The sequence below is a fragment of the Macrosteles quadrilineatus genome, unplaced genomic scaffold (assembly GCF_028750875.1).
Source record: "Macrosteles quadrilineatus isolate MER2022 unplaced genomic scaffold, UCM_ALF_1.0 Scaffold_1__1_contigs__length_201487025, whole genome shotgun sequence".
Lineage (NCBI taxonomy): Eukaryota > Metazoa > Arthropoda > Insecta > Hemiptera > Cicadellidae > Macrosteles > Macrosteles quadrilineatus.
The window spans coordinates 5,344,242-5,367,820 of NW_026542594.1; the positions used below are offsets into that span (position 1 = coordinate 5,344,242).

Sequence of the window (23,579 nt, forward strand, 5' to 3'; positions counted from 1 at the left end):
CTATACCCTATTGGAATAACCACTATGGTTTTATGGTGTTGCCATGTTGTTTCAATTTACGTGGATTTTTGTACCCTCTTATGTTACCAACCGGAGACTTTGGTTGGGGTTCCTAATTTAAAAACACCTAAAACAGAACATATCGTAGAAATAATTTAACAATGTACATGACGTACTGGTTGGAATCAAGATAGGGATTTGAAAAGCTCAATTTACAGTGTGTGCTTGATATCTACGTGCGTGCTCATAGAGGATATCCACCTACATTACATAAGAGATGACCAAAGCAGTATGAGAGCGTATCTTTATTTACTTTCCGTAAATTTAATAACAGGTACAATGCTGATTAAGAAGTTATTTAAATATTGTATATTTATTTTATAATTTTTTACATCATAACTTAGTTTTTATTTTCTATAATCAGTCATAGAAATCACTTTAGAGTGACTCTTTGATTGAGGCCTTGCTATTTATGTTTTTGTTCTTTATTCTTTTATTACAAGTTGGAGTTTTGCTCGATTTCGAGCAACTGGTTATCTAGTAAAGTATACAAAAATAGTAATTGACTACGACCTGATGTTTCATTAGTCAGGACCATTGATTAAAAGCCCAAAGATCAAGGACAGCTGGGTCCAGAGTTGAGCCATCAAAAGCTGCACAATTTTCTCAGGATCGAACTGGCGACCTCAAGGTTACTGGGTGAGCACTATAATAACCACTGGCTACTCAGCTATTCAAAATAACAAATTCTACAAATTTAGGTATAAGTGTGTTGTTAATTGTTTTAGGCTAACATGCTTTGGCATATCCTGGAGTATGGGAAACTATTTTTTAATCCTTACATTATAAAACTCTGTTGAGTTTAAAAGGAAGGAAGCAGGATGACATTCAAAGTTGATAAATATTTAATTAATTTTGCGGTGTTGTTCAGCTTCAACTTAAAACCGTACAGTTAAACCACAGTCAGTACTCAGTAGTTTTACCTCTGTTTTTGGGTTTTACGTGGTTTAACACTTCATCAAATTGGGCCTTTAGTGTTAAACCCAAATAACATGCATTTGATATAGGAAAGTTAGGTTTTTTGTTATTTACGCAAAAACTAAAAGAGATACGAAGTAAGTGTAAATTAGAAAGTTGTTAGGAATTTAAAAACCTATAAAATGATGTGCCACTTGACATATGTTGCTATTTAAAATTTTGAAAAATGAGCATTTGCAAATTTTCAAAAATAATTTTTTTTTGAATTTTTATAATTTCAAAAAACCGTTACTTGTAGCATATCAAAGGAAAGCTAATTTCATAACGAGTAAGAAAATTCAACCGGAGAAGGGATAAATGCATTGGTATAGGAAACACAGAGTATTAAAGAAATATAGATTTTTTCCAAAAAATCTGCCGCCATTTTGAAACGGAAAAAGATAACTAATTTCTGTTTTTACCAAAATGTTTGTCTATCAAATACCTTTAAAATGATGTATAACATGACATATGTTTACATTTGAAAATTCCGAGATTCGAACTAGTGACCCTCAGTTTTTGGCACACCCTGTATTGGGAAAAAGTTAAAAATATTTTTACGTTATTCCTTGGGGTCGATTTAGCGGGAAATAATTTTATTTCGTCCTTTTACGTTAAGCCGTTTTTCCGTAATCAATTTGAGACACCTCTCGTGAGACACCCTGTACTGTTTATTTTTGACGTAACGATTTAAAGTTAAAATAGCCTAAAAATGAAGAAGAGAGACCTAAGTGTTGCCAAAGGTAAACAAATATTAAACTTTATTTTGCTTCAACAAACTAATTAATCTTAGTAACTGAAATAGGGAATGAATCAGGCAATTTTAAGGAAATATATGCCCAACTAGTCTGCATATATGCTGTGGTGGGGTTATTATTATTTTCTTTTGTATGTTGGCGTTAGCATAACTAGCAGCAAGATTGTTGAAGTTCCTTACCCGAGGGACAGACACTTCAGTTATACAAAACTGTACTGCGGTGTTTGCGTCGTGATCTCCCAGGGCGCGCTAGATACATCTTGAGCTGAAACCTACAAATTGTCACAGTTGATTGCCACAGTTAATGCAAACAACGTGTATACCCACTTCCTGTACCCATCCTTTTTATATTGAGATATGAATTACAAAACATCGTATAAAGAGATTTTTAGTGCCATTGACTTCTACTTACAGCACTCGAAGAGCTCAGGATTTGGACCTTCCGCGCTGTCGACTCGAACGGACCTTGAAGTCCTACCCTAGGTCGGCCATAAAAATCTTCAACACGCTGCCGTCAAAAGTTCGAGAGATGGGCATGACAGAATTTAAAAAAGTTGTTCATAAGGCCCTCGTGAATAGGCCACTATATTCGCTGGGGGAGCTAAATGAGATACCACTCTTCCCATTACAGTAAAAACGTCCGCCATACCACCAGTAGTTGTAAATATTAGTTTTATTATAGTAACTTACAGTATTTAATTGTCTTTACATCTTTAAAGACATGACGCGATCTATCTGACATTGTCAGTCAAGGATCAAGAATACAAGTATCAAGTATCAAGTAAGTACTGTACAATTACAAATAATAGTTCCACAATAATATTTCTAAATTTTAATCTATTTAAGATTTTCCCATATTTTCTGAAGACTAAACAATGTCTTTTAACGCAAGATATTTACGTTTAAATTTTTGGTGTCGGATCGTATTTTACAATCTGTTCATTTACCTTAGTAAGAAAAATACGTAACAAAAAAATTGGCAGGGATCAAGCAGTTTATAATTTTTTAATTATTACCGGGGGGCCGAGCATTGGCTAAAGACAACTTTGATTGTAAAAGCAATATAAAGGAAAGTCACGTTTTATTTTCAACTAATTTTGGCTTTTTATTATTTAAGTTTCAATGGAATTAAAATTAAAATTATCTTTATTTATAGAATGTACCAAACGTACAATAAATAGTGCCAAGCTTATCCTTACTATGTACAAATACTTATCAAATCAAAATATCTTATAATAAAAAAGTAAAATAAAATAGTTACAAATAATTACTTAAATAGGCCTACTTAAATTATTACAAATAATTTTGTAATTATTGCTTTAGAGACTCATTATAACCTATATTTGACATTATTCTTATTACTTTTACTTCTCCCCCAACACAAATAGAGTGACCTTGTTTATGGAGAAAGTTTTATTTTCATCACGATTTTCGAGATTGAGTTTTAAGCGGATATAGCCGTTTTTGATGAAATTTGGTATGTAGGCACTAATCCATGGTATCTCCAGGCGTTTTTGTAATTTTGATTTTGAATGGTGATTTTCCCCTAAAAACCCATAAAATAACGGAAAAATAGAATTTTCTCGAAAATTACCCGAATAATAAAAGTTTAGTATGGTATAGCCAATTCTGAGCAAAATTGCGCCAATCCTATTTCCGCAAAAACTACCGTTCAAAAGATTTTGTAACTTAAGTTATTTTCCCATGAATAAAACGACATACATTAACGGAAATTGAATCTGAAAAAATTCAGGTTTGATTAAAATTCAAATTTTATAGTCCTTATAATAAAAAAAAATTGTAAATTGCTGTAAAAATTACGGTTCAAAAGCTATTGCAACTTTTTCGATTTTCCCTATAAAAACAAAGTTACTCCCACTGCTTACCGAATTTACTGTACGTATAATGCTTTCCACGTGATGATCCCAACCAAGACATTCCTCAGTATGGATACCTAAACATTTTGTACAATTAATCTGATCTATTGTGTTGTTGTTAATACAAATATGATCGGCATACCTCATGCGCATCATAGAGGATTATCTCCGGTTTCGCCTCCTAACGTATGACACTGCGGAGGGCCCGCGGACGATGAGTGTCACTTCTGGTGCTGCCCAAGGTTCCATACTCGGCCCAGACCTCTGGAACGTCGCTTATGACAGCCTTCTGAGGTCTGAAATGCCTGAGGAAACGGTCTTGGTTGGGTACGCAGACGACGTTGCAGCTTTGATAGCTGCACGTAGCGTTGAGCTGGCTCAGCTAAAGCTAAACCGAGTCATGCGTACCATAAACGCATGGATGGCAGACCACGGTCTCTCGCTTGCTCTGAGCAAAACCGAGATCGTGATTTTGACAAAAAAACCAATTGACACCATCGTGCCGTTGAGGGTGGGAGCCGTCGAGGTTCAAACTGTTCGTTCTGCCAAGTATCTTGGGGTCATGGTAGACAGCAAGCTTAGCTGGCGGGATCAGATCTTCCGTACAGCGGACAAGGCCGCTAGGGTGGTTTCTTCTCTTAGCCGGTTGATGGCCAATGTCGGAGGGCCTCGGTCCAGTCGTAGAAGGCTGTTAATGTCTTCGGTCCAGTCCGTACTCTTGTACGGTGCGGAGGTGTGGGCATACGCACTAAATAAGGAGGCATACAGGATGCGGCTCGCCCGAGTGAAGCGTCAGGCAGCACTGAGGGTAGCATCTGCCTACCGAACAGTGTCCGAGCCCGCCGTCCTGGTGATTGCTGGAGTCATCCCCGTCAAACTTTTGGCGGCGGAGAGAAAGGCAATTTACCGGCGCCGTGGGGAGGACGAGGCACGAACAGAGGAACGCACCCGCACCTACCAGCTGTGGCAGGAGGGCTGGGAACAGGAGACACGGGGACTCTGGACCAGGCGACTGATACAGCAAGTCCAACCTTGGGTTGATCGGCGGTACGGAGAGGTGGACTTCTACCTCACCCAATTTCTGACGGGACACGGCTTTTTCCGGTCGTACCTGTTCAGGATGGGCAAAGCCGTATCACCCGACTGCATATACTGCCCAGGCATTCTCGATGACGTGGAACATACATTTTTCCACTGCCAGCGCTGGGAAAGGCCCCGCCTGGAGGCTCAACAATTAATAGGACTGCTGTCGGTGGACACGGTCATACCGATTATGACGGAGGGTGAGGACAATTGGACCTGTGTGTCACATTATATCCAGGGTATTCTCCGCGCCAAGAAGATCGACCTTGACCGGGATGCGGTTGTAGGTCATTAAGAATCGAAATGCCAGAAACGGTGCGAGCCCTGAGGGCTTAGGTCACATGTTGGCCTGACTTGAAGTAATGTGACAAACAATTCCAGGTCTGTGTCCAACAGAGTAGAGGGGGTTTTTTAGTGAGTAGTCTGACAATTTTCAGGAGTCTCACACTACAGGCTGGCTACCTGTGTGCGTAAAAGCATTTTCCCTCCTCTCCCTAAAAAAAAAAAAAAAAAAAAAAAAAAAAAAAAAATACAAATATGATGGCTACACTTATTTTTCTGTTTTGTGCTGACTGAAATCAATTTATTTTCGTGAGTTTAATATTAATCAATTGTTTATTAAAAATTCACGGGTTTGTGATAATTCTATATGAGCTGCTACTTCCAGTTCAATCTGGCATTTAGCAGATACAATGAGATTAGAATTCTCAGCATTCTGTACCAGTTTAGTTTTATATATTTCATTGTTACATAGACAGTTTGGCATATTCTTAACACAACAAATAAAAAGTAAAGGGCCAAGAATTGACCCTAGCGGGGCGCTATGCTTTATGTTTTGTGTTGAGGAGGGAATCTTTGAAATTTGAGCTTTGTTTATATGACTGATATCTGTAAACTGCTGCTTGTTGGTGAGATATGACCTCAACCAGGAAAAAGGAGTTTCTTTTATTTCAAGATAATGTAAGCTCTAGCAGCAAATGAAAGGTCCATGAAAATGCCAGCAACACTTTGTCTATTGATTCTATAATTTGTTCAGTAAAGTTGATCAGGGCTGTGGTGATAGATTTATCTTATAAAAAACCATGTTGTTCGTCATATAAAAGACTATTTTGTTCTAAAAATAACATGAGTCTACCATGTATGGTTTTTTAAAAACACTTTTGGGTATGAAGGGTGAATAGCAACTGGACGACAATTTTCGACATTAATTTCTTCCTCCTTTTGTAGATAGGTATGATTTTATAAATCTTAAATTTGTCCGGGAAGATGCCAGAAATGAAGGATGAACTTATCAGGTGTAATACATGGCTTTATCAATGGGATTTTTGAAATATTTATAACTTTCATTGGTATTTCATCATATCCTCAAGAGGTTTGTTTACTTTTCAAAGAATCAGTTAATTTAGCCAATTCGTCCTCATTAAAAAGATTGCAGTGGAACACTTTCTTTGGAATTAACGAGTTATTAGACAAAGTCACTAGCTGTGCTGGAGGCAATTCCTTAAGTAAATTTTCAATTAATTTCACATAAAAAGAAAGGACAATGAAGTCCTATGTTCACCTCAATAAAGAAGTAAGTCCAACCTCAGTATAACAAATCTGAAGGGACCGAACTGAATATTCGTTATATCAAGGATTTCGTTAAAACGAGGTTCGTTATATAGAGGTTAGGTTTGCAGGAATTTCGCTAAGTCGAGGTTCAGAACCAGCGTCGGTCAATATAGGTCGGGATTTGACCTCATTAAAATACAGTACAATTAAAGTAGCATAGGCTACAATACTTTACAGTACAGTGTTTACATTGTACAGTAGAACCTAAATTATCCGGCATAATAAAGGGGAGGTATCTTGAATATTGCGCAATCATGACAATGGCATCGACCTTGGTAGGTTAAAAACTGTAAGTTTAAAAGCACAGCTTGTTCTAACCCTCCTAAACCTAGCCAAACACTGTATTGCGTAGTCATAAACAAAGAAAGAACAAAACAAAACAGTAGAAAGCAGTTTTGTAAGCTACTGCTCGTGATAGGCCGGTAGGCTACTTACAGTACAGTACTGATTTATCACAACAGAGGAATGTCAATAATAATCATTAACTATAGCATTGGCGTTGCTAGTTGAAACAAATCGTATTGAAAACAATAAATTATTAGATAAGTCATTATAAAAGTGTATAATCAAATCATAGCCAACTTAAGGACAATAAAAACACTCGTAAAAGGAATGTTAAAATAACGATGTTGCTATTCTTTCTCTTTGGTTTTGTTTTTATATTCTTTCTTAGGTTTCTCTTTATCCAAAAATTGTACAATTCACCATAGTTATCCCATATCGCCCAATCACAGCTTACTAAACATTACGTCGTCATCAGTCCTCAGTTCTCAGTTGCAACATAGCGCGCGCAGCGACAGCAGACAAAGATGTAAAACGGAGCAGACGAATGTTAGCGCAAGCGATAACGTGACCTTTCCATTTCATTTTATAAAGAAACAGATTTTCCCAAAACAATAATTGGGTGGGGGATTTGTTATATCGAGGGAAAGACGTAGACAATTCGTTATGCAGAGGTTAAATTCGCAATGTAGAGGTTCTGACAATGATAATTTCGTTATATTGAGGTGTCTTATTTTAGCCGAAATCAAGAAAAATTCGTTAAATCAAGGTCGTTGTTCGTTATGTAGAGGTAAAATATACATTGTGTCTTATGGAGAGTTCTAGGGGATTAAAACAAATTCGTTATATCAAGGAATTCGTTATATCGAGGTTCGTTATATCAAGGTTAGACTTGCATTTCATGATAGTCATTAAAAATCAAGCTCACGAACCAGCATGATCGGGAATTGGAACATGAGATCAGGGGTTTACTGGGTGTTTTATAAAAATATGTTTTTACCATTTCAACCCCCCCCCCCAAACATAAAATTGTGCAATTTATTTTCAAACAATTTTATAGAATTTAAAAAATTGTTTTGTAGATTGAAGTGCTGTTGTACGTCTAAAAGTTACAAATAAAATATTTTTTATCTGTATTTTACAGTGTCCGTGCTATTTTTATGAGGATTAAATATAAATGCACAGTTGCTTGTTTGTGGATATACTGTATTTTGATCAGATTTTGCAAATTTCTTTATTTCATGCTAATCAATACACATTTCAACAAAATACACTTTATTAACTTCCCCGTGGCAGCAAACCTACAGTACGTATTCATTTAACTTATTGTAACTTGAATAGGGAATAAATCATGCAATTTTTAGGAAATATATTTGTCATTACCCAACTATATGCAGACTAGTTGGGTAATGACAAATACAAATGCTGTGGTGGGGTTATTACTATTTTCTTTTGTATGTTGGCGTTAGCATAACTAGCAGCAAGATTGTTGAAGTTCCTTACCCGAGGGACAGACACTTCAGTTATACAGAACTGTATTGCGGTGTTTGCGTCGATATCTCCCAGGGCGCGCTAGATACATCTTGAGCTGAAACCTACAAATTGTCACAGTTGTATTATAAAAATACATTGTTAATTAATGTAAACAACGTGTATTCCCACTTCCTGTACCCATCCTTTTTATATTGAGATATAATTTACAAAACATCGTATAAAGAGATGTTTAGTGCCACTGACTTCTGCACCACAATTACAGTTAATAATAGTTAAAAATTTTAATCTATTATTTAAGATATTCCCATATTTGCTGAAGACTAAGCCATCTCTTTTTTACGCAAGATTTACGCAAGATACTCTTAAATCTTTTTGTTTCAGAATTTGTTTTACAATCTGTTCACTTCTGATACAATGTAAAACACTTAACAACAAAATTGGCAAGGAACAACCATTTTACAATTTTATTACTAACGGGGGACCGAGCCATGGCTCGGCATAGTTTATTTCGATTGTAAAAGAATAATATTTTCCATATAAAGGAAACTCACTTTTTATTTACAACTAATTTTGGCTTTTATTTTTCAAGTTTCAATGGAATTTTAATGTATTATTATAGACATTTTAAGCTGGCAATTTAAAACACGTTAATTTAATTTACATTAGATGGTAAAATTAACCATTTTATAATAGCATATACTTGCATTCACATTGTTCTGACTGTTTGTTTAGTTAATTAAAATAGCCGATTGAAAACATTTGTTTAAATTTTAATTTACAAAAAATAATAATATATTTTAAAATATTTATTTTACTGCTAAACGCAAGTTTGCTAATACTTGCCTCAGTAATTTGGGGATTAAGTTTAAGTAGGATCTAGGCAGGAAAGAAAACAGTTTTTTATCGGAACTATTTTCCTCTATATCGAGTAATCTTCGGTGTAATATTTGCTCAATAGTAGAAACTGATGTTTCCCCTTGTACTGTATATTGTAATTTGCCAGTATACTGTGGGTGGCTTGTTATAAACACATTTAAAATAGACGCTGTATGTGACAAAACATATTACATGAAAGAGACTAAAAAAAACGACTAAAAATAAAATGAATGAAACAAGCGACGATTGGTAAATGGAGAATTATACTTTGAAATGTGTTTAGTGCAGTGAAAAGTCACAATGAGCTGGAGAGGATATGCTTTGTTACTGTCACTATTTGTCACTTTTCACAATTGGTTACCGCTCCCAACCCCTCAACCACCCATCCACCAGCCCCAACCACCATACCCCCTAAACCCCTCAACTCAGTAGTCAGTAGCGCGCTAGCTTCACTACAAGCAGGTTCACGGACCGTTGGATTGTGGGGTTTACACACGCGTGCGGCGTGCGGTAGTGTGGTGGTGGAGACAATCGTGGATCACTACCTCGAATTAGATTGATGTTAAGGATTTAATCACTTTGAGTTTTAACACACGGTAAGCACTCAAATTTGTAATATCTACCACAAGATGAGGTTAAATTCACACTGACAGTTTATAAACTTGTGTACAAGATTGAGTTGTCATTTTTTTAAGCATCCCATATTTCCAGAAAGACGGTGTTAAGTAACCATGCAGAGTGCTAACAATATTAATTTTGATCTTTACTAAACCAAAAGTATTAACTTTAATGTTGACTCTCATTCCAACTGGTAATTTAAACCCTCAATGTGTTTCCGACAACAAGAAGGTAAAAAAGAATTAAAATTTACTGACCACTAAACAAACACATTCAATAGAATAGACGGCGTCTTAATTGGATGATTGGCAAATATGATGGAGGCTTGTATATGGTCACTACTAATTAACCATTTGTAACGTACAAAATGTAATAACCATATTGGGTAAGCTGGTCAAGATATGTACTGGATATATATCACATACTGTATACAGGGTGACAAAAAGTCTTGGAAGCAGATATTAATCCTTTTTAACTAAATCCGTAAGACATCAACTTCATCATCTTTTACATCAACATACGTATGAAAACTACTTTTTGCAAGCTTTATAAATTTTTAACCTCCACCAGGGGACGATCTATGAGAATTAGGTTCTATAATATTTAATGTAAGTATAGATTGATATGCACATCATTTCAAAGGGCTTATTAAGTGGAGTTCATTGCCGGAAACCACGTCTCAAAAGGTTTATCCGTTACAGAATGTTGGCTGTCAAAATTTCTTGCGGAAAATTGGTAAATACTCGTAATCAACATTAGCTAGAGAGCTGGAACCCGGTTAATTTGTTCTGAATATTGAATAATATTAGTCTTTGAGCTAGTTGAATTTCAATCTCCAATGGGGTACGGACCATGAGGAGTCATTTTCAGCTCCGTAGCTAATGTCAACCTATGCTTACATTACAGATTATGTACCTACTCCTCATGGGTCTTCCTCTGGTAGTTGTCAAAAAATGGTAATGCTTGAAAAAAAGTAGTTTTCATACGTATAAGTTGATGTGAAAGGTTTGAATTTTTTAACGGATTTAGTTATAAAGATATTAATTCGTTTCCAGACTGTTTTGTCACCCAGTATATGTACATTTTTTCTTCAAGTAAATACTACGAGTGTTAGGGGATAAGACCAACGAAAAGAGGTAGGAAAATGTTCACAGAAATGACAAGGTACGGAAATGAGAACGAGTAGTCAATCTTAAACTAAAGTGAGATATATGTTACAACCACCTGCGATGATAGAAAAGAGAAATATAAATACTCATGATGCTGGTTTAATGAACCTAGAATGTTTGCAATGTAGTGTTCTTAGTTTTAGAGTACGAACTTAATTAATAACGAGGTGTTAACCCGTCCTACGTACGGGAATCGAGTAGTCAGTTCAGCTGGTTTACACGTATAAAGACAAAATACCAAGACTTGCAGTTTTAATGTTAATAATCATCTTGTAAACAAACGTTGCGTGACCAAATATAATTTCATCCCATCATAGGCCTATACGATATGCATTTTAAATCCAATAATTTTACAATAAAACAGCAATTGTGACGATGTGAAAAGCGTTGAAGTGAGATTTGTGGCCAATTCGCACACTAATTATAAGTAGCCTATTGTAGAGAGAGTAATAGTCAATTAAGAAGTGTATAGACCTAGTCAACGATACCTTCCATAGCATACCTGCCTCTTCCATAATTATTATCACCACAATACAATTACCACAGCCACCTCAGAGGTGGCTGTGCAATTACTCATTGAACACACAACTTCAAGTAGGTCTGAATCGCTACTACCTAAAATAAAACGATAATAGCAAATCAAATTCACAGTACACATAATATAACTTACCTATCATTTATATCAATTTCTCTGCACCAATTGCTAAATAAATAAGTTTAAACAAAGAAATGTAAAAACTATAACATATAGTTTGTTTTGAAACAGCTGTTTGCTTAAAATAACATTCATTGAAAAAAAAGAACCGGTCAAATGTTGAAGGAATTAAAAAAATAAACACGCTAGTTAAGCTAGTGACGTAATTGCCTATGTTTATTATCCATTTCATCAATTCAGAATCGTGAAATAAAAAAAAACTCTGTCACGTTTTAATAGGCCTAATATTAAAATGACAGAGTTTTTTCTATATTTTTGATACATGATTTTATATATAATGATGATTAATATATGATTATACATGATGATGATAACCATGTTATCATGTCATCACAATGGACGTACTTACAATCTATCTCAGCCAAGAACAAAAACATTTCTTTGAACGAAGCCCATAACTATTTAAAAAAACCAGTGCAATTATTTTTGCTAATTTTTTAGCCACAAAGAAGGACATTCCAGGAAATTGACCCTATTGTTTTTAAATTCAATGGCAGATAAATAGTTTAGTCTCTGATTAAGGAGAGAAACAAATCTCCGCTGCATAAATGAATGTATATAGCAAAAATATGGATTTTGTAGATAATAAACCGACCACAGATGAAATTGCCGGTGTCTTTAATTTAATCGGTGGCAAACCTCCAGCAATAAATGAACACATAGTGGAATTGTTTTTGTAGATTGAGTCCACATTGAGATTCCAATGCTATACCCGCTTTTAGAAAATTCTGACGAATAAATAATTTCTTTGTTAGTTCGTTTTGCAATAATAGTTTGCAATACTTGGTTCTCTTATAAGGTTTAGAAGCTTTGCCTCTACAAGTCACAGGCCTCAATTACTCATGAATCATCTTCGCCTTAAATATGTAGCCAGGGATTTCAGCGTTCCTATTAAAAATTTATTTGTAGTTGATTTGGGTTGTCATTTATTAAATTTAATACGATTAATACATAACCCCGCACAAACCAGTGCTAAGGATGTCGTTCACCATCTAGACACAGGAGACGAAGGACTTTTTATTGGTCTTATTTCATTTGGTGTTTTCGGTGTTTTGGTTTCGTTGGTAATGAAGGAGATGGTTGAAGGCCTAATTGAGTTCGTAGTTTACCGTTGGCAGTTCGTATTTTTTAAGGGTTTTTTTTTTAACGAAAGCCGGTAAACGATTCTTTTATGATTAATCTACCTAAACATAAATGATTGTTTCGTATTTAATTCGATTCTTTATATAGTAAAATGTGGATTTTGTTTGATTTGGAAATTTGAAAATGATACCACGCTTGCAACACATGAATGGTATATCACATGAAAATGTGTCAGGAGTGCACCACGTGTGTATTCCATGACCAAAGACTGTTTTTTACCACCTCGAGATTTACTGATGCTGATGGCAAACAAATCTGTGAACTGAGTTCTTCCAAGAGCAAAAGGATGGAAATAATTAAATGGCCGCAGTTTGATCATAGGAATCAGTAGGCCTATTTACTTGCCAGACTATGAGTCCGTTAACACCTCACACTCGATAGTGCTGCGATACATTCTTTTAACACGCATACACATTCCTTTAATCAACCTGAACGATGTATTAAGATTCCTGATCATCATGTATGTATAACCGGTTATTTCCGCTATAAACTAGATATAGTATACTACACACAGTTTGAAAATCCATAATTATTGTAAAAAAATAAACTAACCACACTCAGACAGACCATATATTGTGAATCCGTGGATTAGTTTAAGTTGTAAATAGGTTTACCTGCTTTTAATCTAAGTTTAAGTTAATAATAAGTTGAATAAATTAAGAGTTTGAGTTTTTGTTAACTTTCTTTCTTTCAGTATTAGTTTACAATACAAATTATTTCCATAGAAACCAAAAATCAATACCCCCGCCGCAGCAAACCTGCAGACTAAGCGAATTTCCATTTGACTGATTGGATTTACACTGAAATGTCTACTTAAAAATATAACATTTATTCCCGATTTAAATAGAATTAGTTTAAAAAGTACTTAGGTTTGCTGCATCAGGGAGGGTAAAACTGTTTTTTTTTTTTTTGTAAAATGTTAATAGTTAGTAAAGCCGCGTTTACACCGGAGTTTGAAACACGAGTTGCAAACAGAAATTGCAAACATCTCTAAAAACGCACATTTTTAGACGAAACATTTCGCTGTTGCAAACAGTTTTTCAGTGTTTGCAACAGAAATTTTTGTTTCCACTTGAAGTCGGTAAAGATCAAAGGGAGTTGCAAACTCTTTGTTTGCAACACTAGTTTCGGTCAATATGAGCCGTTGAAACACGAAACAGAAACATTTCTCCGCCATCCCCTATGCTACCACCTCCCCTCTCACTCACGTGATCTCTCGCACGACCCTGTGTCTGGAATCAGTGTTAAATTAATCGGGAAAATGCTGTTTGACTGTCAATGAATTAACACTAACCTCAAATGACAAGGTTGTCTAATTTAAAAATAACAATAACGTCTCATGTGAATTGGGTTATAATTATGTCCTTGTAATCTTTAAAAATGAATAATAATGTTAATTTGATGATTTATACAATCACCGATGTTCACCCAGCATCGTCTCGGCCTACGTTGCTTTGACAACACGACACACGCCGCCGTGGCTAAAATAATATCCTCGACACTTGACATCCTCCAAAGGACTGATCAGAGGAACCAGAACGAGGCGAGTCATAATCAAGGTCGAAATTATTTCAAACATTTTCATGAAACATGGAAACAAATCATGAAATAAAAATTGCAAACATTTATTTGAAACTACTGTTTGCAACTGCTGTTTGCAATAAAAGTTTGCAACTTTTTGTTTGAAACTCCAGTGTAAACGCGGCTTAAGAAACAAAAAATTTTCCAAATTTGATCAAAATATGTTCATAAACAAGCAAACTACAACAGTTTACTTATTCTCCATAAGAATAACATGGGTATTTTAAATTTAAAATTTTTTGAAATTTTCTCCGTAACCATTAGGCGCATAATAATGCTTCAATATACTAAATTATTTGTTTTTTTAAGCTCTACAAAATGGTTTAGAAAGAAATTGCAAAATTTTATGTTTTTTGAGTCAAAAATGGGAAAAACCTATTTTTACCCCATAAAACCCCCCATAAACCCCCGTTCCCATGGTCCGATCATGCTGGATCGCGAACTCGTTCGAATAAACGTAGGTTTACACGTTTGTACCAAATTTCATCAAAATCGGATCATTTTTGCTCGAGTTATCGTGCTAACGGACACATATATATATATATAAATATATAAATATATAAATATATATATATATATATATGAATTTGAACGAATGGTGTTTTTAGCCTCTAGGGACCTCAAAACGAAAAAAAAAATCGGTCCCGCGTCCAGGTCTTACCATGAGTACTACGGTAATAGCTTATTCCCTATATGGGAAATTCGCTAAAACATTAAGAAAATCTCAGCTGTCTAAAGACATTGCTTTAGCACACCATACTCAGGGTTAGTTGGAGGGAGATAGTTTAGCTATTTGGTAGCCTTTGTCCTGAATACATGAGGATCCGATGACGTAGGACCAAGCTGATCAGTGATCACTGGGGATATAATGTATCAGTACAGTCACTCTTGAGGCTTACTAGTCTAATGACATTGTCTGAAATACAGAGGCACAATACTCACTGCAATCAGACACAGTGAAAACTTTTAAGTTTATTTGAACGTGTTGGTGACATATTTACGTTAACATTTTATGTTAATTCACATGCTCGAATTTTACGATGAAATTGAATAAAAGGAAAGCATGCCCCCAATATTTTGTGACTCAATTGTTAACGTTGTTATATAGTTCGCAGACCTATCTGTAAGGGCTATTTAAAAAAATGGACTGCCATAGTATACCAATTAGATTTTAACACTGAATACAATAGTGCAAATCTTTTTTAAAACTCGTATTTATTGATGAGTTCGTACTATGTCAACATGCTGGTACAAAAACGACGATCTTTAAAAGATCTAATAAATAATAGAAAATATTGGAACAATGTTTTCTTAGTAATAAAATAATTTAAATTAGTCCTAAAGAAACACTTATGAATATAATTGATAATTGGTTTTTAATTCATTGGCTTTTCATTATGTGGCAGAGGATTTCAGTCTTGGCTACTGTTGACTAAGTAAGGCACACTAGTTTATTATATAACATACATATTCTGCGAAGTATGGACGGGCATTCTGTCGATTTCTCCTTTTGTGTACATCCAGTATCTTTAAGTCTATTAATCGAACTTATTATACGAGTCGTGCATCATAATGCTCTAAGCTTTTAAAGCCCTCTTTGTACACATGAAAATGGAATGAAATGAAAATGCTTCTTTATTCAGGCGAACTTAGGAGATCATGGTCCTTTTTTACAGTTAACCTCAAAAAAATATGATTGTTTTTTTACAACCGGACATGGTTGCAAACTGCGATAATATTCCCAAAATATGACAGAACAGAGGAATTTTAAGCTAAAACAAACAATCCATTTTTTTTTTATAATGAAATTTTAAAGAAAATGACATTAAAAACAAAATGATATACAATCAAGTCATACTAAAAGGAAATTAATAGAAATATAAATTGCATTGGGAAAAAACATATTATCACAATACAAAAAAAAAAAAAAAAAAAAAAAAACTTAACCACTTGTTTCTTTGGCATATAAGCCTGTAATATAAATAAGGTTGAGGGAAATTGACTGGCAGAGGTATGAATAATGTATTGGCATTCAACAGAGTACTGCAGCTACGTACTTAACGAGTATGAGGCATTTCTGCAAAGTATACTCAAGATTACGAGGCAAGGTCTGCCAAGCTTCTATATAGATGAACCCAATAACTATTTAGCCTAATTCTCTGAATGTTTATCTTCCCAAGTAACACATCCCCATGGGTATTTTCGGATAGAAAGTCTGGTCGAATCAGGATAAATAATAAATGTTTTCAATTTTCTGTGACATCCTTGTATCTGTTTTTGTATCAACCACAAGTGTAACTAATTAGATAACTAGTTAATAGTGTTCGAATGATTATTTCCACAACTGATTGGTAATTCAGAATTGATTAGTAATTTACAACTATACTAAAAGAAAGACAAATTGAATAACAAGAAAAATAACTTGTCTTTCTTGGATTTATTTACGAGGAGCCGATGGAAAAATCTGCAATATATCTTAAACAACATAAGTACTCCACCAAAAACAAAAAAAAAACTTTCAATGTATAATGTTCAAACTATACAACTACTTTTGAAAATTGTATTCAAACACAAATAATATTTTATTCTTGACGCATTAGACTAAAACAAACGTGGTGCATTGGAACCTATTTCCGTATTTTATATAGAGCCAAGAGAGCATTTGCAGAATATGTGTTCGACTCCGGAGAGCATTTCCGGAATGTGTCCGCGAGGAAAGTTATGTTGATGAAGATAATCTCTGGAGAAACGTAAACCAACTGAGTTGCTCCAGTCTCTTCGTCTTACATATATATTTTTTAGGAGTGGAGTAGTTTGTTACATACCGCATCACTAAAACCTCTTAGTTTCCCTTAAATATGTATGTATATACTAGCAGAGTACCCGTCCTTCGTCCGGGGTTGATATAAGTTTGAATTTTGCTTGTTGCATACTTTGATGTTACCAATTACTGTCTAGAAAAATGAAAACAAGAGAACGCTTTTTCTTATAAAATCACATATTTGTGAAGTATTTACTACCCTCACTACAATACTTACAATTATACAAATAAAACATCAACAAACAACATTTACAACTTCTGGTTAATATTATGCTATGGCACTTATTTTGCATGAAATGAAACTGTTGATCTTGCTCCTAAAATCCATTTCACACTTACCATTTTTACACAAATAAAATAACTGTAACATACTTATAATTGAATACAGGAACAAACAAAAACCATTTTCACACTTACTATTAAAACAAACAAAAACAGTTACACACTTTGGCCTTCTATTCATGGATACCAAAGGTAAGTGAATACAATTTAGTTTTTTGGTTAAATTAAGTTATTACTTAATATTATTATCAAGTTACTAAATAACTAATAATCTAATAAATTTAATGTTTAATTCAATCCGAGCAAAGCTTGGTCTTCTGGCACTATTATGTAGTATATGTGTCCGTGAATACAGCTATAGTAATTTTGTAATTTTGCTCCAATTTGATAAAATTAAGCTTAAAAAACACATTTTTCCCATCCTCGTTGCAGCCAACCTAATTAATTTTTTAATCTAATGCTATGGAAAATAAATATGACTAACAATTAAAATATTTTACTCAAAATTAAATCAGACAAATTGAAACTGGTTAGTCCGCAGGTTTGTTGTGGCCTGGGTGTTTGTAATACAGATGTTACTAAATACCAAGTATCACACATACATATTTTATAAAAAGTTAGATGAGATTTTTTTTCTTTATATAATTTACTATGGTTAATTAAATGGACTTGATCAATAGTCATTTGTGTAACTAGTGTGCGAAGTGACACACTAGTACTTAGTGTGGCTGCACATGAGAAATGTTTACGCACTCGTGTTACGTATTATATTTATCCTACAGTTATTATAATTGTTTTAATACAATCGTAGTTTTTTAGTAACTCATTCAACACTTATTAACCTTATTTAAAACATAAACAAAAAATTTTAAAAGCTATTTTCTCATACCATATGGGATTTCCTAATACAGTATTAATACACTTTTGCTAATGTAGTTTTTTAAATGTAGTATAAACGTATAAACATGACGAGTTTTACATATTTTTTGTTACAATATTGAAAAAAAGTAATAATGTAACTATCCTGTTTTAACTATGTACTTAAAAAAAACATTTTCAATGATGATTTTGTTAAATGTTTGTAAACTTATAATCCTGAAAATTATGTAAGTGTAGTAAGTGTAGTCTTATTGATAGTCTTAATAATAATTGTTTATGGGTTTTATAATTTCATATATTCTGTTATCAAATTACTGAAACAGCAAACTATTACAATAATTATTGCATACGTTTAGCTGTTTTTTTTAAATGTTTAATGTTTTAATGATAGTTGACAGGAACGCTCTTATTTAAATGAAAGATAATTCACATTTCCATATCGCAAAGTAATGAGACCCTCCGAGTGGCTGGGTGCTCTTGCTTGGCGTGGCACCTGGAAATTAAGCCAAGTATTTTCTTTAGATGCTGATAATGCATAAAGTTGAGTGTTATGAGTGAACCGAGTGCCTTTTCCAGCGTTTTAAAGTAGGTGAGAACTGCATTTTGATAGTGGAGTGTTTTTGAATGTTCAGTTTAAAAACACGGCAAGATATAGTTTGTATAGTTTTGTAATAAGATTGGTTCTTAGTTTGTACTTGTTAGAAAGATGCTTCCAGACCCCCACAATCGCCTTTCTCGTTTATAAGCTCATTAACTTCATGAGCCTAAATGGTATCAAAACATATACATATTATTCACCACGACCAATGTAAACAATTTTTAAAGCCTCTTGGTTGCAATCAATTAATTGATTTCTTGGTCACTTTACGACCTTATGTATTTTATAAGGACTTGGAAATATTAAAAAGAAGTTGATATTTGCATAAACACAACTGTTTTATATTGTAGGTTGAAACACTGTATATTAAAAGATCTGCCTGAAAGATACTTCTGATTTATAAAATATAACGACAAAGCTACGTAGTGTTTGTTAACTGATAAATCTGTGTTTACAAAGTATGTGACATAAGATTGACTGAAGATTTAGGATACCTTACACAACGTATACTATGAATAACCAAGTCTCAGGCATATTATCAATTTAGCTGAAACATGTCTTTACTAAACTTTTAGGATAGTTTACTTAGCTATTTTTATTTTAAACATTTATACGAAAAACAATTCTTTAAGGTAAAATATCTGAAGGGCTTTGTTGTTAAAACATCGTTTGTATTAATAGTTTTGATACTCATAGTAGTTGTTGTTACCTACAACATACAAACTAAATCATTATTATAGACACTATAATGTTTATCCAGAGAGGAATTTGAATATCCACTTACAATGAGAAACCAGTTGTCCTAAGCCCGAAGACTTAGAAGAATACCTTAAAGTTAAAACCAATTAAAGTAAATAATTGATTTTATGCCAAGAAGAGTATGAAATTAACTTTCCGGGTATGAATTCAGTACCTAATAATTACATTAATTTGGAATTACTATAAATATAACAAAAATTGTAATATTGTTGGGTTTATAATGGCAGGGATGATGCTTTTAAGGTGAAATGTAATATGAGCTTCATTGCAGCCACTTAACAATCATTTATGTAAGAATTCCTCATTCCTTATCTCAACCCCTCCCGGAATTCCTTCAGACAATTTATTAATAACATATCATTGTTTTTTTTTCTGAGTTTTTAAGTAGAAGTGTAAAAAAGGGAGTGTTTAGCTATTCTACGAACTAAAAAAAGTGATGTGTTATTGTTAACTAATGTTTGTAATTTGAAATCCGAAATACAGGGTGATTTTTTTACGCAACCCAAATTAAAAGTTCTGCGAGACACATTTTAATGGCAAAGAAAGGAATGTTGGTATTCCTGTTTTCTTTACCTCATTGCCGATCAGCTGATATGCATTGTTGCATGGGATTTAGAGCCGCTTTCCACTTAATCTCGGTTAACTTTAATCGGTGTGTTGGATGGCTTTCCCCACTATTTTGTCATGAAAGTTTAGTTTAACCTAGCTTTTCTTTGCAAGCAACAATGTTGGCAACACTTTTATGCAATTTTGTCTGCAATATTAGCTGTTTAGCTCCCCACTATGACATATCTGTCATTAATTTTCTCGTGTTTTGGTTATTTGAATTAAGTTTCGTGTCATTGTCTCCAATTGTTGACATTAAAAAGAAACATTTTTATTCGCAGGCTGGTAAATTGTATTGATGCTAATTTATAAGCATTTCAATTCTTGTGTTTATTTAAGCTTAAATTTAATTAAACAGTAGGCCTACTGTACGCATCAAATAAAAACATTAATTACAATCATGGGAAAATAAAATGTTGGGATAGATGCAAAATTAATGTTTGTGGATTAAAAACTAGAGCCTATCCTTTGTAATGGCAGGCCTAGGCTACTTATCAGCATTAGACACGTTCGATTAATGTTTCAGAACTTAATTTAATTTTAGGCCTACTACAGTAGTTGTTAATTCACACATGATAATAGGCTAGTGGTTAGGCCCGAATGTTAACTAATATTTACTTTTGTGTAATGTAGGACTCGTGTTAAAATAAAATCAAAAGAAAAGGCTTCTTATGAGCAAACTTTCCAACCAATTTTGCTTTGCTGTGGACAAGGTAGCCTATCGATTGTACACAACTACGATAATACCTACCAAAAATATAATAATTTAGGCCTACTCTATGCATTTAAAACCCTTAAAACCATTATATCTGTAGCCTTATATCTTTAAATTTGAAATTGTCTACATAGGTTATGGTTTGCTATATCTTAATTTATTTCCAGTTCAGTTTATTTTAGGTTATGTTTGACAAACGTCAAACAAGGATATTTGTCATTGCCGTCTGCCGAACGTAACCAGTCAGCCAAGAGCCAATCAAAATCAAGCTATTATTCTTCTCTTCTGGTTTAACCCATAGATCGCCAGTTAAACCAGTCCACCCGGAGGGTTAACTCAAACCTAGTTTAAACCGAGAAATTATTTTGGGGAAAGTGGATTTGAGGTTAAACTAGAGTTTAAACCGCGATCAGAGTTAAACTGGATTTGGGGAAAGCGGCCCTTAGTGTTACATTGAGATTTTAATATAAATAAGACTCAAAGTAGTGTTTTCCTAAGCCCGAAGACTTAGAAGAATACCTTAAAACCAATTAAAGTAAATAATAGATTTTATGCCAAGAAGAGTATGAAATTAACTTTCCTGGTATGAATTCAGTACCTAATAAATACATTAACTTCTACTCCTGAGAGATTCAAACTTTTTAGAATTATGAGAATAGTATCAGCAAAATCTGATTGCAGTTGAAAAGTGTTTGGTTATGAATTAACAGGATATATAAAATAGATTTAATATATTTACACATTAAAGACTAAAAAGTACAACATAATTTATAAATAAAAACAACTTTTTAAAATACCACGCTTTTAAACGAACAAAAAAGTAGAAAATAATTTTAAATATAATTAAATATAACTTTAAATACAATTTTTAATATTAATTTATAAATATGTGGAGAGAATAAATACTTGTAAGATTTAAAACAAAAAACGTGGGCGCATGTTATAGATAATAATAGTTCAATTGGGGAAGATTATAATTGTAAATTAGCTATTGCATGCGTCCACGTTTTTCGTTTTAATTTTACAAGTATTTATTCTCTCCACATATTTATAAATTATTTTCTTCTTTTAGTTCGTTTAAAAGCGGAGTATTTTAAAAAGTTGTTTTTAGTTAGAAATCTTTTTAATAAAATCCCAACAATACTTAACTTCATAGATAACTAGGCCTATTCAACAATGCATATCAGCTAGTTAAGAAAAGGAAATAGGGATACCAACATATAAGCTTGCTTTGTCGTTAAACTGTGTCTTACAGTACATGTAATATTTAAGTTGCGATTAAAAAACACCCTATAAAAGATAACCATTTGAAATTGTATACTCAAATTACCCATTCGTTCTTGGTATAAGGTAAAAGGCTTTTAAAGTTCCTGTATGGGAGTAATTTGAATTGATTTTTAAATCCGATGATTGAAAATTTACAACCGTCAAATATTTTATCATATTTAACAATTTATAGTTCAGTATCAATAATCAAATATATTGTTCACGAATTCAAGTTACAGTGAACTTATTTCAATTTAATACACCAGTCATTACAACAGAGCTACAGTTTAAATTGTCGAATTGTATTTATATTTTACAGTAGCCTATGATATTCTAGATACTCAATTGATAATTATTGCTAATACTACCGACAAATAATTATATTAAAATAATAAATAATAATAAAATGATTTGGTGTTGTCAGTGTGGAAGCTATTAAACATTTATTAAAACAGTCTGATTTTTGGATTTTTTTTAAACAAATTTTTCAAAGTACAAGCTTAATGAGGAAAATATCATAACATCGTTTGGCTATAATAATATGGAATGTGAGAACAATTTAAATGAACGTATTTTTCATCGGTCATGACATTTTTGACGGAAGGCGTGAATATGCTTGATTGACTGTTTTAATAACGCCCACCCTCGTTCATTGGCTATGCATGTTGACAGGTCCATGGAAATAACAATACACTTATGAAATAAGTTTCTAAAAATCCCCCCGCCACAGCAAACCTGCCGACTAAGCGAATTTCCATTTGTCTAAATTGGTTTTCAATCAAATGTATTGAAATAACATTAGGTATAATGAGTACCTGCTGCTTCAAGGAAACTTATAAAGTGTGTTTTTTTAGTAAAATATGAATAACTTATAATATAATAAATAAATTACAGTAGCCAAGTTTGATAAAAATATATCCATAAAAAACAACCTACAAAATTTTACAATATTCTCCTTAAGAATAAATAACATGGGGATTTTAAATTTAGAATTCTTTGAATTTTCTCCATTACCAATAACCGTACAAAAACACTTAAATATACTAAATCATTTGTTTTTTAAATTCTTTAAAAAGGTCTAGAGAGAAATTGGCAAATTTTGTGTTTGAGGGTCAAAAATGAGAAAACGCATTTTTTACCCCATAAAACCCCCCGTAAAACCCCGTTCCCATCGTCCGATCATGGTGGTTTGCGAACTCATCCAAGTTTATCCCACCTTACACATTTAAACAAATTTAATCAAAATCGGACAAATATTACTCAAGTTATCGCATTCACGAACCCAAAAGCAGCATTGACCTGAATTAACATATTTTCATACACAATGTTTACATGTTTTGTGTATTTTTTGTCAACTTTGACGCGACCAATTCAAGAATGGTTTAAGTTCTTCAAGTTTGTGACCTGATGATGATGTGTATACATTGAAA

General features: G+C 33.4%; 1 protein-coding gene across 1 annotated transcript in view; it reads left to right on the forward strand.

Moving 5' to 3' along the window:
- Positions 1–9,470: 9,470 nt before the first annotated feature.
- Positions 9,471–23,579, forward strand: part of LOC128982980 (ras-GEF domain-containing family member 1B-like) — a 28,664-nt gene continuing 14,555 nt past the window's right edge. Inside the window, exon 1 of the mRNA XM_054402104.1 lies at positions 9,471–9,593. The gene's annotated coding sequence lies outside the window, so the exon portion shown is untranslated. The remainder of the gene's footprint in view (positions 9,594–23,579) is intronic.